The following is a 19662-nucleotide window of genomic DNA, read 5'->3' on the forward strand; positions in this document are numbered from 1 at the left end:
TTCACAGTCAATTTTCTGCCCTTTCTGCTTTTATTTTTGAAGTCCTGTTTCACAGTCCACCATCTGCCATCTCTGGATGCCCTGTTCCATTACTTCCATATTTTCTGGATGTTCTTTCTTCTCAACTTCCAATTTTTCCCCTTTTCATATAGCCAGTCCCTATTTTTGCCCATCCAAACTGACTCATCACTTCACTCTTACAAGATGACCTGATCATGAATATACTTCTGCTTGAGCTTCTCAGGATCTGGGCTGCTTTGGTGGTCAGATCCAGGATGCCCACTTCAGTATTTGCAGAATTGGTCCCAGGCCATGTTGGAGCCATCAGCCTCCTAATAAGTGCCAGATGGAAGCTGGGGGGATGGGAGGGAGAAGCTGTATAAGAGCAAGCTCATCCCTCTAGAACTTGCCTCAGCAACACATCTTCCTGTTTGCTCTAGTGTCCTTATTTTGCCTGACCCATAGCCTGCCTTGCTGTCTCACCTCCTCGGCGTGGGTCTTCCTGCTAGCTGTGGGGTAGTTCAGCTCCTACCCCTTGCCTGGCCCTTGCTGCATTTGAGTCCTGCCATATCCTGCCTTGCCATGTTCCTTCAGCCATTCAGGGCTTCCAGCAAGCTGTGGTCTGGTCCAACTCGTAAGCCTTGCCTCATCTGATTCCTGTCCTACCTTGTTACATTGCCTTAGCAATGCAGGTTTCCTGTTAGCTGTGGTTCAGCAACTGCATCTTGCCTTGCTCTATTGCCTTACCTTGTTTGCCACACCTTTGCTGCTCCTGAACCTTGCCTGATTATCTTGCCTCAAGGTGCCTGCACCTCTATTTGTCTTCCTGGTTCTGGACCCTTGGCTTGATCAACACTGTGCCCTTGTCTTGCCCTGAGACAGACTTCTGGCTCCTGTCCTTGGCTTGTTCTGCAACTATGACTTGGACTTGCTATTGAGCTGGACTCTGTATTGTCTTAGGTGCTATTGCTCTGATCCCTGTGCTTCTGTCTTGTGTCTCTTGCCACCTACATCCTGGCCCCTGAAGGAGCTTCACTGCTTCAGCAATTATGAGTGTTATTGAACATTCCATGACCATCACAGTAATTCAACCACTCACTGCTAGAACTTTTACCACCATTATCAATACCACAAACCACTCTAGTAAATATTGTTATATCTCTGTCACAATTGTTCTCTGCTTTAATATAACCAGTTGCTTATACAGCAGCTAGATGGCACCAGTGGCTATAACACTTTCATTTTAATTTTTATTTTAATCAATGCTTGCCTGGAGAATTTTCCTGCTGATCTTTCTCAGCTATTCCTTTTGCCCAAGGCAAAAGCTTTGGAGTGAAATGAAGACCATGAGTTTGAGATTATAACTCAGAAACCATAAGGAAATTTGTTTTCTTATCAGTTCATCACTGATGCAAGATGAATTCTAATTGAAAAAGAAACGTAAAAGACTGTCATCATTTTTGTGTTTTAAAGGAACACTTTCAGATACAGTTTTTGTTATGGCCTGGGCATTCCAGCTCCTAGAAAAATAATGCATTTTGAAAGAGAGAGAGTGTGTGTGTGCATGCGCGCTTTTTTTTTTTTTTTTTTTTTTGTAAAAATACACTTTCAAAAATAAATTCTGAAAGCTCAGGCCAAGGTCAGGAACCAGAAGCTCTGCTTCAGTATACTTTTCTTACTGCACCAGTTCAAATGCAATACAATTGGAGAATTTTCAGGATGTAGCTCTTGCTGCTTTCATAGGAAGCTACTTTAGAATGTGTGCACGCACGCACGCACGCACGCACGCGCACACACACACACACACACAGAGAGAGAGAGTGAGAGAGAGAGAGAGAGAGAGAGAGTGAGTGAGTTTGGGTGCATTCCAGACTTATATCTGTCAGAAGGCAAACTTGTTGATGATACAGATACATCACTTTTTGGCCAAACTTTCTACCATCCTTGGACAATCTGGTGACTCTATAGAGTAGTGATTTGCTGGTGCTTGCAAAAATCACAAAGTCACTGCCCACCCAGCTTGATTGGCTCCCCATTCTGCCAATAATCATTTTTGACATGAAGCTACTTCCTTGTCTGGTGCCTAGAGCATTTGGAAAAGAAGGATTGGGCTTTCATTTAAAAGTGTAGTATAAAAGTTTCACCTGATAAACACCCAGGTACTTAACCATTCTTTAAATGCATATCTATTCAATAGTCTGACTGATGCATAGGGGAAAAATGGAAAATCTACAGTGGGTTCAGAGCCAAGTACATGTGCCTGTAGAGAAAAGACTAGGCAGCAGACTTTCCCACCCAGCAGAAACAAGTACTCATTTCTGAAGGCAGACAATATCTATATGTACCTTTCTAATAGATTGGCAAACATTTTTGGTTGATATCCATTGTGGTTATGAAGATAATCTTTGGTTTGGTTGATGCCTGGGGAAATGGAAGAAGTGGGATCAGAGGGTATTAACAGGGCAAGCACATACCTTCATTGTACCAATTTACTTAATAGGTGGCAAACTTTGTGGCAGAACTAACTGAATTTCTTCCAACCCCCTTTTGTAGTGTACATTGCTTGACTATAGATCTCTGTCAAGAGAAGGGCAGCTTTCCTAGCTGAGCACATGCTATTTTTCATTTATAATATGGGTGTTTCCGCCCCACCTTTCCCCAAGAGGCCTGACAATGACCCTGTGAAGTAAGATTGGCTGAAAGAGAGAATTACTTGCCCACCGCTACCCAAGGAATTTATTACCTGGGATTCTCCACGCCAAATAGCAGTCTAGCCATTGCACCATTCTAGCAGATATTAAATCTGCAATGAATAAAAGATACAAGACTTTAGCAGCTAGTTATGCTGAACAGGGGAAATTTAAACATAAGCAAACCCACAAAGAAGAACAATAGTTCAAATGATGTGAGGAGACATTCTCTGTATGTGAAAGAATATTTTCCATTTTAAAGCTTCTTTCCCCACCCACCTCTCCCTTTCCTTTTCTTTTCACCTAGTTTGTAATATATGGAGCAGAACATCCTTTCCTGAACACTTCAGGAGCAAAAACAAATGGGCCAACTTGAAAAGTCAGAAAGAAAGATGGTTTTTCAGCTCAGCGCTCCTCTCAAGAGAACTCAGGAGGTCCACAGTAAAGCTGCACAGTCAGTTGCACTTAGCAGACTTCTGGCGCTCAGGCATGAAATTACACCCCTTCCCCCAGTAGTTAAGCCTCGCTTGTGTTTCTGTTAGGCTTCCAGCAAAGAATTCTGTGTGTTCCCAACCGCTACACTGCTTCCTACCTACACACCCTATGCATTTGCTCACCAGTGGGTTGATATATGATCCAGCTAATGCTAAAATAGTTCAGTGGAACCTGTTTAATGCCTGCTGAAATAATATGGGTTTGATTTCATATTTGAGCCTAACTATGCTCCGGCTGTCATTGATTTGCTTTACACAATCTTCATTCCTTAAGACTAAACATTTGGTTGTACCAGCCTGAATCTACTATTGAATACTCCTTAAAAAACAGCAAACTTTTCCTGCTACTTCATATGCTTTCACTCATTTCTGTATTTCTCTACCATTCATTTCCATACCTAGTGACCAGTTAGGTCTATTGATTCTAGTATTTACTGGGCAATCTTTTTTAGGCCACATGCCCTGAACTTATGTTCAGTCTGCCCAGTGACCTGGCATTAAATTCCATATCAAGGAAAGCACTGACTTGTGCTCAGGGTTGCCAGCTTCTCAGGGACCTATCTGTGCTCAGGGACCTATCTGTATGCCTAACCATAACTTGGTTTACAGACTTTAATAGATACCAATTCTATCTTCGTGCTGTGAAAATGCCCCTTGATAATTTTTGTTCAAGCAACTTTTTCTGGTTATGTGGCAACTCTATTTCCAACTTCCAGCTGCCCTCCCTTACTCTGAGTCCACTGTGATTAACTGAACAAGAGCCAATGTTTTTGCATGTATCCTCTCTTTCTATTAAAAATGCCAACAGAATTAAAAACCAGCAATTAAACAATATGCTATCAGATAACAAAATAGCAGAATAGCTTCTCCCACATGAACCTACTTGCCACTTAAGATCTTTAGAAGCCATTCTCTCAGTGCCTCCACCTTTAGAGTTCAAGGAGGTAGTTCCTGAGAGGGCCTTCTCAGTCATGGTGGTTCCCACGTTATGGAAGACTTCATCAAGATATGTTGGTCTGGCACCCACTTTGTTAACATTAAGATATTGCCCCATCCTTTGGCAATATTTGAAACATCAGTAAGGGTCTTTGAGTTGTTGATTTTATCTTTTAACTGTTGCCTGCCCTTTGTTGTTTATATTTTATATCAAGTTGAAGATTCAATCATAGAGTTAGATAGGTTTGATTTTATACTTTATTTATTTATTTATTTATTAAAACATTTTTATGCCGCCCCATTCGCCGAAGCCTCGGGGCGGCTTACAACATAGATAAAACAAGTTAAAATCCATATAAAATAATCTTAATTAAAACTCACATTATAAAATAAGCCGCCCTGGCCAGATAAAATTCAATTGTATTTAGCATTTAAAATGTTGCTTAAATAAAAAGGTCTTAGCCTGGCGCCGAAAAACAAATAACAACAAATACTTCTGCTTCACTGGGATGGAAATCTGTATATTGGTGACCTGCAACAGCAAGGGATTGGACCCAATGGCCTTTTTGGACCCTTCCAACTCTATTCTATGAAATCAAGTTGGAGCTAGTCTAGGTTAGTCGTACATAGTTCTTATTGAAATCAGCAGTACTTAAGACATGGCTGACCTCTCCCATGGTTAATTAACTTCTGGATCCAACCCATTTTATTTATTGTTGTAGGCTGTTCTGAGCTTCTTTTATGGTGAAAGGCAGATATAAATTCTAGATTGGATCCTGAGAATCATGAATACAAAGAAGTTTTTGGAAGGGAAATTTTCTTGCATCATGAATTTCCTCAGAGAGGCTCCTGATAGCTGGAGGAATTCTACAGAATGTATGAAGTAGGACATGGGTAGCTGGCTGGGGAGAAACGAATTGAGAGGAAGGCATCTTGTGTGAGGTTTTCAGGAGCTGCAGTGGAAAGAAGGGAATAAGCAAATCCCCTTCCTTCAATTCATAGTTCTCACCATCCAATTAATATTCCAATTAACTAAATATAAAATCATACAGATATAGAATTTCTGCCATCAGCATTTCCAGTCTAGAGATTAGTCGTATTACAATGCTTTATTGAGATTTATATAGATACACTGATGGGCCTTCTACCTTGCAGCAGCAAAGACACAATAGGAAGGCCTTTCTATGACACTCACTCCCCAGGTGTGTTACTTCACAAAAGAAAAATCTTGAACAGGGCCTTTCTTAAAGATCAGTAAGGATGGACTGGAATCTACAATATCCTTGAGAGAGTGTCTTCTCCCTTACCAACTTGCATAGTCATTGAGCTTACCAGAGGGCATTCTCTTGGTAAGTCAGTATGGCTCTATGGCCCAACTAGAGTCTATTGAAAAATAATGTATCAGCTCCATTCCTCTGGAATTCCCTACCTCTGGAGATCAGGCAGGTACCAACATTGCATTGTTTTGCATCTCCTAAAAACACTTATTTCAAGAAGCCTTCTTGGACTAACCAGTCATTGCTTTTATTGATTCTGTTTTAACAATTTGTTTTATTCCTCTTATTTGTTTCATTTCTTTATTGTTCATTGCTCCAGAACAGCCATACTGGAACATGGAGTGGTATAAAATGTTGTAAATGAGTAAATACAAAAGAATAAACTGAGAAATTAAAAAAACTCATTATTTTGCCTCCTGTACAGCAAAATTAGGAGCATGCAGACTTGTGTGTGTGTAAAGTACTTTGATTTGGAAATAGTACAGCTTGAATCCTATCCACTATGGAAAAGAAAAGGAAAAAAAGGAAAAAACAAAACAACAATTCATGGTGTCAAGTCACCATGGAATACTTCTTTCTCACATATGTGTGTTAGGTTTCATGTTGAGTAATTCTTCACAATGTTAGTTAATCAGTGTGTTATGCAAGGAATTTTTGTTTCCTAACCAAAAGTAGCAAGGGTTTCTCTTTAGCCGCATCATAAACTTGTTATGACGTCTTTAGAAAATGATATACACATATATGGAGTCTTTGTTAATTATTCCTGTCTTTCATTTGGTTTTTTAAAAATGTTATTGGCAAATATGGCTGGAGCTGAGGAACACAAACAAATACTGTCTTTGTATTTTTCAACACAGACCTAGGCTGGATTCTTCCATTTTGAAATATGTGGCAACAGGCTAACTTGAGTTGTTCTTGAGTTATTAAGAGCCTTTTGTCTTTCCTTTCAGTTGCTGAAACTAATAACAAAAATGGAAATGATTAAGAAAAAGAAACTCAGAAGGTGTTACAGTGTATTTTATTTCCTTTGACAACTTTCTTTCCTGCAAAATACACATTGGTATCATTTAGTTGAATTCTAGCAGTCTTAAGTATTACAGTCCAGGAATAGTTGGATCATGTATGAGTAAGTTCATTGTGCAGAGAATCTCACTTGGATGCACCATTGGTACATCCAGAGGAGACTTTTATTGTGAAAGCACCCTAACTTATTCATGGTTTTTTATGGAAGGTCCAGATGTCCTCATTTGTAACCTATGCATGTTTTCCCACTACCTCTTCTGTTTGTTTTTCTTTCTCTTCCTACAGAAACTTTGTTAGGGAGGAAAAGCCAAAATAGCTGCCTATCTCTCAGAAAACAGTGCTAGGAGCACTCTGTCTGGAAGTACCCCACCTGGCTATCTGTTTATTATATGCCACCCCATAGCCCAATATAGTCATAAGAAATATTAAAATTATGTCATTTTGAAATCACCATCTCAAGCAAAAGGGGTCTTGAATAGCTTGGCTGGGAAAGACTATGGAGAATGACTGCCAGGACCCGCACAGGTTATTTTGCTGCCTGAGGCAAAGCTGGAAATGGTCCCCCACCTTTATCAAATTGCACTGTATAATACCAAAGGCTGCTGAGTTATTTTGTTGCTTTGTGATTAATAAATACATAAGTACCTCCCTCCTCCCTGATACTAAAAATACAACAATAATACAATTAGGACACGACTCTTGCAATTTAGACAGAAAGCTCATCTCCATCTCCCAGTACTGCTGACTGGGAAATCCCAGGAACTGTAGGACTTTTCCTTTTTCTTTTGGTCTAGATGTACATAGGCTTGCATCTTAAATAACTAAAAACCCCCAGTCATTTCATGACATTCAAAACCAGCTGCCAGAGGTGGCTATCTCACTCTGCCTAATGGTAGAGACATGTCTACAACGGAAGACTTCAGACAGGGGTTGGTTGGGGAAGGTTGGCTTAGATTATTGGGGTGATGCATAACAGGGTAGCCAATAGTAGGTTTAAAGATTGCACTTCCACCTGAAAGAGTTTCTTCTCCATTATGTTCCTGCCTAATTGTTGAGATCATCCTCTTCTCTGGGTATTGACACCCACAACGGTGCAGGGAAACAGACTTCTCCAAGAAATGGCCCTATAGTTTGTAAAAGACCTTTCCCAAGGAGATCTGCCTGGTGTATTCACAATAATCATTTGGATGTCAGTTTAAAACCTTCCTCTTCCAGCAGGCTTTTAACCTTTAACATTTTTTCTCTATTACTTTTACTGCTGGTTCTTTAATAAATTTTATGTTTGTAATATTTTAATATATAATATTTGTTGTATATATTATTTTTGCTGTTATTTTGTTTTATTGATTTTATTATTGTAAGCTGTTCCAAAGCATTTGTCAGCATATAAATAAACAAATAAACACAATATTTCCTCTTCAAAAGCTTTCTCCTTGGCCTACATGGCCCCATGAACCTCCCATGGCGCAATGCATCCTTGAATTACTTGTTCCAAGGAAATAAGGCTTGTATACAGCATACAGGATTTATGCTACCTAATTTTGCTGTACAGAACCATCAATGCAAGGTCACACTGCAGCCTCACATTTAGATATTTACTGTGGTACATTCCCTGCTTGACTGGGAGTTATAAACACAAGATTAATTTCCTTGGAAAGGAATGCTACAAACATGTTAAAACGTAAAGCCCTGGATTTTCAGTCTCTAGAAGCAAACAGAATAATGTATTAGAAGGCTGCTGCATAAAAGTATAGCTTGTTCTGGTGCCATGTCTTGAGAATGAGATCAACCTTGTATTGTTCATTTTGATTGCATGAAGATTTATGAAAAAGACAACTACCCAAATGACCAGGCACCTGGAGTCCCATCAAAATAATCAGGATTGTTATCCATACATGACACAAAACTTCTCTTAAGGCGCAATCCTCTGCAACTTTAGGCAGATAAAAGGCCTACAAACCCCAGGCTGTGGCATGCTGGATGTTATAAGTTGTTTTTATGTCTAAATGTGCACAGGGTTGCATTTCTACGTATATTTTTAACGGCTAGATGTTCTGAACTCACGGGTCTGACTGATCAAATGTATTTATGATATATTAAAATGGGACCTAAAGCCTTTGATTGTGTGAATCACAAGAAATTGTGGCAAGTTCTTGAGGAGATGGTAGTACCAGACCATCTTATTTGTCTCTTGAGAAACCTATATGTGGGTCAAAAAGCGACAGTGAGAACCGGACATGGAACCACTGAATGGTTCAAAATTGAGAAAAGAGTTCGGCAAGGCTGCATACTGTTGCCCTGCCTATTTAACTTATATGCAGAGCACATGATGAGAAAGGAGGGGCTAGATGAATCACCAGTTTGAATTAAGATTGCTGGGAGAAATATCAACAACCTCAGATATGCAGATGATACCACTCTCATGGCAGAAAGTGAAGAGGAACTAAAGAGCCTCTTGATGCAGGTGAAGGAGGAGAGTGCAAAAGTTGGCTCGAAACTCAACACTAAGAAAACTAAGATCATAGCATCCGGTCCTCTCACTTCCTGGCAAATAGATGGGGAAGAAATGGAGGTAGTGACAGATTTTATTTTCCTGTGCTCCAAGATCACCGCAGATGGGGACTGCAGCCAAGAAATTAAAAGACGCTTGCTCTTGGGAGGAAAGCTATGGCAAATCTAGACAGCATACTAAAAAGCAGAGACATCACCCTGCCAACAAAAGTGCATATAGTCAAGGCTATGGTTTTCCCAGTTGCAATGTATGGCTGTGAAAGCTGGACCATAAGGAAGACTGAGCGCCAAAGGATTGAGGCCTTTGAATGGTGGTGCTGGCGCAGACTCCTGTGAGTCCCTTGCACAGCAAGGCAATCAAACCAGTCAGTCCTACAGGAGATCAACCCAGACTGCTCTTTAGAAGGCCAGATCCTGAAGATGAAACTCAAATACTTTGGCCACTTAATGAGAAGGAAGGACTCACTGGAGAAGAGCCTAATGCTGGGAACAATTGATGGCAAAAGAAAAAGGGGATGGCAGAGAATGAGGTGGCTGGATGGAGTCACTGAAGCAGTCGGCGTGAGGTTAGGTGGACTCCGGGGGATGGTGGAGGACAGGAAGGCCTGGAGGAATGTTGTCCATGGGGTCGCGATGGGTCGGACACAACTTCGCGACTAACAACAACAACAAAAAATGGGACCTTGCCATGTTTTACCATGTTATTCATTGCATTATGAATAAAAGAGAGGTTCGCCTAGCACGGACTTTATATTCTGTTCAGTGCCAGGTGAAAATCTTTTTCTTTGCCCACCATTTTAAGTGATAGGAATTTTAAACTGGTTTTAACTATTTACAGTCACATCTTGATTTTCCTCCTGTTTTTGTTTTTGATTCTGTTTTGATTCTGTCTTCATTTGTGATATGTTATTGTTGGTTTTATGTATATTTTTAATTATTGTTAATTGTTGGATTGTTTGTTTTGATTTCTGGAAGCCATCCTGAGACACTCTTGTGTATAGGATGGGGTATAAATATTTTAAATAAATAAATATAACATACACGCACCCTTTTTATTAGTACATTGATCATGTAAGCTTCATCCAGGCAATGCAAAGCATTGAAAACATAATTTATGTGGCTTAGCCACAAGCTTTTGTTTTGCATTGATTTCTCTTAGTTTGCAATGTTTAAATAAAGAGCTGAGAGAATCTGCTAATAAGCAGTAGAATTTCCTCTAACACTACTCAACATTCTGTGAAAGACAACATGATTTGCTTCTAGATATAGTATGTAATAGTTGCATGCTTTGTGCTTCCATTGCTTAGCTACTCTTGCTTGACTGAATTAACTCCATTTAAGAAGCCCCATTCTGTGTTTGTTTTTTGTTTTAATGAATATGGTATAATACTTGGAAAATGTTAACTTTTTGGGATTGTTACCCTTTCATCTTTATGTCAAATATTGCCTTTCAGAGACTGAATTGAACACAAAGTGTAAGTTATAACATGGCATTATTTGCTAGTTACTAGGAGGGGTGGGCATATGCCCTGCTTTACAGAGGACATCCCCCTATTTGAAGGATCATCGTAGTCCAATCCTCTTTCTGAAGGCATCCTTTGCCCTGTTGAAATGAATGGAACTACACTAGCTCAAATCTAACAGCTTTGGCTTATTTTGGCTTTGGATGAGTACTTACTGGTGAAATCTCTGGTCCCTGGAAAGACATCCCATAAGCCTTATGACAGATCAGACCTTTCCCTTCAAGAGTGGACAAAGTCTGACCTCCAAGATGGAGAAAGGACCTTAGAAGGTCACTGACAGCACCTGTGGAACCTCTCCCATACTGTGAGTATTCAGTGTTGGAGTTCTGGCACTGGAGAGGTAGGAAAGGAGGAAGATCACATGACCAAGATCCAAGCTCTTCGAGTTCCCTGATATGGCACCTATGTGGGGGAGCATTTATACAAGCCTTGGAGCTGGCATATATATTCCAATTGCTGGCAACCAAGCTGGTGAGCAGAAGGATGGTTCAGCCAAGAATAATTTCAGATCATTTCATGCAGCTCGTAAGATCCTGAGCTGCTTCGCATGTTAAAGACCTTGAAGTTCTTGTGTAGATTGTCAGAGACAGTCTACTTGCAGGGTGCCTGTGCAAGTATATACACTGACCAATTCCTGCTGAACAATCTTCACAAGGATGTCATGTTGAATCCAACATGCACATACCTTTGCAGCTCATAGTTTCAAGAATACAGAGGGAGTTCATCAAAAATATATACAGCTAAAAGTTTGCTTCAGTAGAGAATAAAAGGGTGAAGTGGGATTCCTGCACCAATCTGTCTCCTTCATGGAACAAAATGTGTCAACCATTACTGGTTGCAAAGTTTTATCTAAAACAGGCCCCTGAATTTTGGCCTGTGCCTATAAAAGAAAGCAAAATGGAAGATTATGGAACTGTTATATGGATTGTGCTGAAAGTTTGCAACATCTTAGTTGCTGTATGTTATCAAAAGGGTGGCCAAGCATCCCTCTTTATAGAGGACAATTGTACATTTGAAGAGGTCAGTCCTTTACTTGAAAGGCAGACAAGTTCAAATCCACTTTAACTAAGGAAGCATTACTCACCAACAATAAGAACCTGGTCACCAGACTGAGCAGACAAATAGGTTGCCTGTGACGGTCTTCCCCACTATAGTTTAGGTATTATATTTTGTTCAAATTATAGTACTTCTTTCTGAACACACATCCATACATTTAAATTAACATATATGCACTGTATGCAAACCTGTGTCTTCTTTTTTGGTGATGTACTTCTTCTTTTTGGGGATGCATAATTGACCACTAATTAATTTCCAAATTTTCTATTACTGTTATTCCCAATCACTCTCAATAATTCAGAAATCTTTCAAATGTGACATCCTTATAACTAACTGTATAGGCTGGATAAATATATGACTAATAAGTGAGTGGACTGGGTGGGAAAGTGGTTGATAGAGACCTTTGTTTATTGTAAATGTGTTTAAATGAGGAGTTGCATGCTAAATCTTTGGAATGACCCTTGGCTTCTTTTTTGTCTATGAATCCCTTTTCTTTCTATTGTATTTTCTGAAAACAAAAATGATTTGAAAAAAAGTGATAACCATTACTCATTGTTTCCATGCATGTATCATATGAAAGGGTTGGATTTCTCATTCTTCTTCATTGGTTAAATATCCATTTAATTTAGAAAGCAGTCTCTTTTCTGCCTTTATTCTCTGTTAGCATTCACACAATGTCAAATAGTGCAAGAAGATGTGTGTGGAAAGGCTCCTTATCTGTGAATAATTCCTTCACATTTCTAGTGCAGCCCTACTCAGAAGCAAGTCTTCTTGAATTCAGCAGAGTTTACTCCCAGATAAGTGGGTAAAGGATTGCTGTACTTAGTCCGAGCAAATGTGCATTAGAATTCAAATTAATCAAAAAATGGCATTAGATCCTAGGCTGAAACCAAACAATCACATTTATAAAGGTACATTTGCTGAAGATTTTGCAAGCTTGGGTGAGGTAGAGAAAGGAAAAGGAGGGTCAGGCAGGTTTAGCAAGTGCAGTAAAAGGAAACTGTATTTCCTCCAAATAATTCTCAGCACTGTTTCAGCACTGTTTACTTCCTATTTTGATACCTACAGCAACAAGGGGGGAAAGTGTCCAAGCTAGTCTTTCATTGGCCTTGGGCTCGGTTTGTTTATTCCAGTTTCCCATCAGGAAGCAATCGTGATAAACACAGCAATGCTGTTCTGGACAGTTTTTCCACATTGTATTATTGCCTTAAACTGATAATGCTGGGAACACAGTGCTATATTCTTAGACTGATTTATTATGAAGGTTGGACCAAGATACCCTTTCATTTATTTATTTATTTATTTTACAATGTAAATACCTTCTCTTCTACAAGGACATTTTGTCCCTACAAGTGGTTGCATGATCAATATGCCATCCTGTTTGAGAATACTGCTGGGTCTGTTTCTTCTTCCAGTGAATCACACACATAAAATGTGGCATTTAGATAAGCACTTCCTTTCCAACAGATTTAACCGAGCAACATGAAACAGGCTGCCTGGGGTCCCTATTAAAACATGCCCACTTCCCCTGGCTCCACCCTTTTCCCCAGCTGCCAATGTTTCGGTGGTTTCCCAGTTTCTGTGCAGTTTCTTTTTCCTTCATAGCGGTTGACTAGAAAAAAAAGTAGGCTATGATGAATGCCAACCTAACACAAGGCCGATCATGGTTACTTATCACTGATGAACCTTGTAACAAGTCTGGCTCTTGAATCCTGGTGCAGACCTTGATGAACATCACAGCACTCGAAGCCTCTGAATCTGTCACCCTGTCCAATTGCAACATGGTGATGGTGGCTGATAAATGCATAAACCCTATTTCTTTTTCCTTCTTCCTCAACTGCTTTTCAGTGCAAGCAGTTTGCTTTTGCACCTCACACATCTGCCCAATGGATTCTGAGAGAACTAGAAGTTTTCTGCCCTTATGGCTATCAGCTCTAGAAGATTTCAACAAATTGGGATGTAACTCACAATAAAGCCAATTTTGGAATGGTGTCAGGAAAAATGGCTTGTTCTGGATAATGGTAAGAGTCAGAAGCTTTTAAGAAACCTCTAATACACCCAACTGAGCAGAATCAGTTGTAGCAACAGTGGTCAATTTTAAGGAGAGAGGTCTAGTGCAGATGTAACCTTCTGTGGTTTAGATGTGTGCTTTGTGGAGACAGGCTTTTTACTGCTGCTGTGAGTCACTGTTGAGGAAGCAGCTGTGGAACACCTGATCTAACAAGCAGAATTTCAAAGAGAGTATGTTGAACCACTGGGCTGTGGAATAAGGGGCAATTGTATAAATTTGTTGGCCAAATCTTTCATTTTCTAAGAGAGTAATTTGGTTGTGCAAAATGTTTTAGTACTTTACAACCAAGGTGGGGAGAGGAAGTAATCTAAGAAAGAGCTTGTTGATTTGCTAGATGAATCTTCCCCAACCATCAGCCTCAGACAGTGTGACAGTGTGGATGCTGGAATTGTTAGTCCAAACTATCTGGAGAGCAGCAAGTAGGGGAAGGTAGAGCTAGATTATATTTATTATGTCCTAATGTGAAACTCTTCAAACAACCAGCTTTAAAAGGCTGGAAAAAGTGCAATTACTTTATATTTTGTCTAGAATTTGTTAATTTATTAAAATATTCATTGGCAATTCAGAAGGAATGATGTCAGCTTGCTCACAGTTTCCCTTAGAGGATCAAGGCTCTGGGGACTTGAGAATACTTTTAAACACAAACCTGGAATGTGTTGAAGCAGGTGTGAGCTACTGGAAGTCCATGCAGGCTAGAGAAGTCATCCAGGGCAGGGTGGGAATTCCAGCTCCTCAACACCCTGACTGTTCGGGAAGTGTTAGGGTGGCGTCCAGATGATGGGCTTCAGACTGTATAAAAGAACAGTGTTTTATCAGATGCTTTCTTCTCAGGCAGCAAATGTTCATTTGTTGCTTGTTTACTGAGCAGTAGGTGAGGGTGTAGATTATTTCCTCAAGACAGCACAGCACTCATGGCTGTTGCAATAGTGAATTCACTACTGATCCACTACTATGGTTGCTTTTAAGTATCCTCTGCTCCCATGGTTAGGTTTACATAAGGCATCCCAGTTTGATATAACAATAATTTTCTGTTACTGCTAAACTGGCAAAGAATGCTTTGATCAAGCCTTTTGAACCAGATTTACAAACCATATTTTGATCCTGGCTTGTAATCCTGGATTAGAGGACTCACTTCAACCACAGCTTGCTACTTAAGATGTAACAATGGACTTTGATTGGTTTGATCAAACCAGTGAAATATTTGATTAAGCTGAGAACATGCAAGGGGAAGGATGGGTGGGAGGAATCATGTAAGCATAGATTTGAGTCTCAGTCCTCCAAACTATGCTTTTGGAGGATTGGGTGTATGATATCTCATTGAAGCCATTGTGCTTCAGGCAATGTTACCAATGCTTGCTATAACCACCTTCTATATGAGACAAACTGGTTGGAAATATATCTGTTTGGCTTTCCCAAAACTGCCTACTGGGTATCAAGCCATGATTTGAAGATCAGTTTAAAATCCATACTTGCACTTGCAAGGCGTCTTTCCCATGCTTCATCCTGGCCGTGAAGCAAACCAAGCTCAGACCAAGTCCATGGAATCCGGTGGATTCATGTGCATAATATGCAAAATATGTAATCCTTTGTGCAAAGCCTGCAAATCACATGTGTTGAAGCAAAACTCTGCTTGAACTAGATTTCCCTGGGAGGCTTTTAATCACATTTCCTCCAGGCTTACTAAGCTTACTGGAACAAAATTTATCTACTAAAAATGCATCATAGGTATATATTAAAAAATACCAGTGTCACCTGCATGACAGGTTGATGATTAAACATACTGGTGAAAACTTCTAGTAAAAGTATCTCTGTTCAAGGTGTGAGGTAAGGCAGAGGACAGGGAAGAACATGGCTGGGGGCTAGTCTTTATTCAGAATATATCTAGGAACAACAGAAAGCAAAACTGTCATGAGAGCAAATCTTCCATGTCCCTGTACCTGCAAGTTTTGTTTCTCATAGAAAATCCCCTTTTTATCCTTTTAATTGTTTTCCTACTGTGGAAATATTTTTTCTATTTATGGCTTATTACATGATTTAATTCTGGTTGCATCCTCACTAGCTGTTTTCTCTAGAAGAAAGTTTGTCACAGCCATAACTATTTGAATTTCATTGTCTTTTCTACTGTCCCTGTGTACTTGGTTGAATCTTGATTAATATTTAAGGCTTCACACAGGTGCTGGTAGTCCAATACTTATAAAGTAGAGGATATTTGGCAGGACTCCTAACACAGAAGTACAGCAAGGTTTAATTCTCTCAAGGAAAGCAATAGAATCTGGAGTTTAAAGAACAGTGCATGACTGACTTGCTGTGTCACAATTCAAAAGAACCCTCCTACTATTTTTTCAGCCTGTTTTATGGTTTAGGTTAAACAAATGCTTAAATGTCAACCTGTCCAGTATGAGCTGGCAAAGCATTAATGAAACTTATCCCTGCTATTGACACTTCAGTTAATATGGCCTGGTATTTCCTTGTCATAGTCATCTGTCTAGTTAGCTGTTTTCCCTGCCAGTTCATTAAGTTTTTAAAAATAAACTATCACAGTTGCAATAACTGAACTGTGTGTATGTGTTTGTGTGCAAGTGGGTGCATGCTCAATTCTTCAGCTACTCGGTGCAGTTCTTCTGCAACTCTCCCCAGTATTATTGCCCTTTGGCGGGGCTCCAAGACTGGGTTTCCTGGTCAAATGCAGAAAAGTAGTAGACATGGGAAATGTTAAACAGTCATCCCATATTCTGTTGTTGTGCCTATTTTCTTTTCCTTTGTGATGTATGGTACTAGATGGAGTATGACATCATAATGATATCTTGCTATGCCCCTCCTCACTCGCATCTCTTCACCAGCAGCTGGCCGGGAGTGTACAGGACATCTTAGTGAGGAAGGACTGTAATTTAGTGGTAAAGCAGCTGCTTTCCGTGGAACTGGTCACAGGTTAATCCTTGGTATCTTCTGATATGGCTGCAAAAGGCATGTCTGAAACCTGGAGAGCTGCTGCCACCCAGTCTAGCAATACAAAGATAGATGATCCAATAGACTGGGTCACAAGGCAACTTCATATGTTCTACTTTGTGAGGGCTCTTTAAAAAAAAAAATCAAGAGGGGTGAAGAGTTTGGTGGACACCAAATACAGCAGCTGTAGGCACATCATGTTGGAAACCCAAGTCCATTTGAAGACCTGCCAGGCTTAGTTCCTAATTTGAACCTTGTGCTTAGGTTCTTGTCCAAGTTACTTTTCTCACCAGTTTTAATTCTGAAAAAATAGATATTTTGTGATCAGCAACAACTGAATGAATGGGCAAGTCCTCTATAGCAGCTATTTTATGAGAGTAAACATGACAGTCTGAAAATTCCAAATGTGCCCATGAATCCCCCAAAAGTTAGAGGGGAGGCCCTCAAAACAGTGGACTATCCTATGTAAAGTGGGACACACATGGCCTTGATATATTCAATCTATGTACCATTTCAAAAAAGGTTGTGTGATCATTCTTAGGCTGGCTGATACATATGAAAATGTTCTATAAGCAGATGTCTGAAAACAACCTGAGTGTTTACATGCCCACAAGAAATTCTTTACCACTGAAAAATGTTTGATCATGTTGTATGAGCTAAAATGACCACCCAGATATTGCTCTAGAATCTACAGTGTAGACCCACAAAAAGCCAAATTAGACAGATACAGCTAGTATTATATGATAAAAACTGCCAAAATTTGGATTCTGGTGGCCCACAAAAGCATTCCATTGAAACGAACCAAAACTCAGCTTCTTTTAAGTTTGACTCTTTCAAAACTGTTCAGGACATAAAGCCATAAAGAGTAACCAGCACTGTGTGTGGTCATTGTCTTTAGAAATACTTTCAGACATCAGATAACCAATCCCAGGATAGGGGCTTCTTGTGCCTATGTGCAATGTGTTTATTTGCATTTCTGTCCTGAAGTCCCAGGCTGGGCTGCAATAATTGTTAAGAGAATGGAAACATTGTGTGTGTGTATGTGTGTGTGTGTTGGGGTGGGGGTGTTTCTATAAGTATAATCCACAACATTTCAAGGTTTCAAAAATGATTAAATCCTAGCAAAAGTAAAACCTCTCATCAACTGCTTAATGCAGAACTAAAAAGAAAGAAACTACTCAACCCAGGAGAAGCAGACCTTAAAACACTGCTTAAGAACCTCAGGCTCAGACTTTAGCAAATTTCCAAGTGAATACGAATTTATCACTGTACCTATACACTTATCTAATCTCTAAGGCCTGATTTGGAGGCTTCTTTTATGTGTCCTTGGTTTTGGAACCTAGGAAGGTTCCCAAGCCATTTCTGTGGTTGTATAATTCCCACAAACTCAGTAGGAGGAAAATAGCTTGTTTTGGAGGGAAGCTGAACAATAATTATGGGTTCTTTTGCCGTGTATAAGGTAATAGTGTTGATGTGCAAGGTGATGGGAAATACTTTTTGTCTCTCTGGTATTATATTTACATTATTATTGTAAGTTTCATGCTGCAATGCTCTTGTTGAACACTTTCATTGGAACTAAAGCGATCTGCAGATGAGTAACTAACTGCCCAGCACCTTGGTGAGCCAGAGGAATGTTGGAGTGGCTAACTACATGTTTTTGCAAGCCAGACTTACATATTTCTCATCGGAGTAAGGACTATTGTTTTATTGTTCTTGTGTCAAACAGACGATGTATCCATTTAGCTCTATGTAGACAACTGCTGAATTGTTTCATGTATAACCATGGTTCTAACTACAGTACATCAACTAGAAACCTTGCAAGATTCATTTCAATTGAGCCTCATCAAGGGCAGAAGTTACAGTGACATCCTATCATTCTCAGGCTGATTCATAAGGCACTGACATCTTGACGAATATAGACTTAAGTGCTTTCTATTCTCAAAGTCTTTTCATGGTTGACATATAATTCTGCTGCTTTTATTTAACTAACTTTTGTTAAAATTGTAAAATTGACCTGATAACTTGGGTGAATGCTATTTTCTTGGTTTTATTTGTTTTAGGGTACAGTCTGACAGACTATTCCTTTATTAGATAGAAGCCTCTGAAACCCAACGTTTGCATGGGTGCAGTTTCCCATTCGGTTACAACTGGCAAGGCTAGAGGAACAACAGAAGCAATTTTGCTTTTCTGTGTTCCTGTTGTTGCATATTTATTCTAGAGTGACCTCTTAGCCTGTCTAAATGAGGCATACTGACAGAGGCAGGCCTGTGTCTGAAGAGTCCATAGGATTTGTTATTATCTGGCCTTCCTTGTTCCCGTCTCCCCTCCCATCCGCACCTACCAGAAACCCCCTCTTCTGCACCTTCAGAAAGTGGTCATCAGGGTTCTTCTCTTGGTGACTGTAAGGGAGAGGGGCTGGAGGGCTGGATGCTGCAGTCACCTTTCCAATGTCGTAGCAGTGTCTATGACCTAGAAGAGGGGAATCCGAGGAATCCTCCAGTCCCTGGGATGCTTTCTTGTAACCACAGGATTGTCCCTTTTATTGCTTTAATTAGATTATTTCCATTGTTAAATTGTTTTGGATATCTTTAACTGAAAACAGGCAAATGACGTTTTTATTCAAACGTCATTTTAATTGTTAATGGTATTTATTTATTTTATTCATTGGCCAGGGCGACTTATTTTATACTGTTAACTTGTTTTATATTGTTAATTTATAGTATTTTAATTGATTTATTTGTAAGCTGCCCCGAGGCTTCGGCGAATGGGGTGGCATAGAAATTTTCTAAATAAATAAATACCCCCTTTCATGAGCTTAAGTGGACTCCAGGGGATGGTGGAGGACCGGAAGTCCTGGAGGAATGTTGTCCATGGGGTTGATGGATCGGACACGACCTCACGACTAACAACAACAACAAAAACCTCCTTTAGATAAATAAAATACAGGATAGCCACTGATATAAACCTTTCAATGGGTTGGTACTTATCCTAACTGGATAAAGAGAAGACTTTAGATTCCCTTCTGCCTCTTTTGGAAAGCTGAAGAAAGGAACAGATTCTCATCAAGCAGCAGCTACTACAGGACAGCAGGAATGAAGAGGTTTCCAGGAGAAGCTTACCTTGCTTTAACCTGCA

This window comes from Varanus komodoensis, unplaced genomic scaffold, assembly GCF_004798865.1.
Source record: "Varanus komodoensis strain SLA01 unplaced genomic scaffold, ASM479886v1 scaffold22, whole genome shotgun sequence".
NCBI lineage: Eukaryota > Metazoa > Chordata > Lepidosauria > Squamata > Varanidae > Varanus > Varanus komodoensis.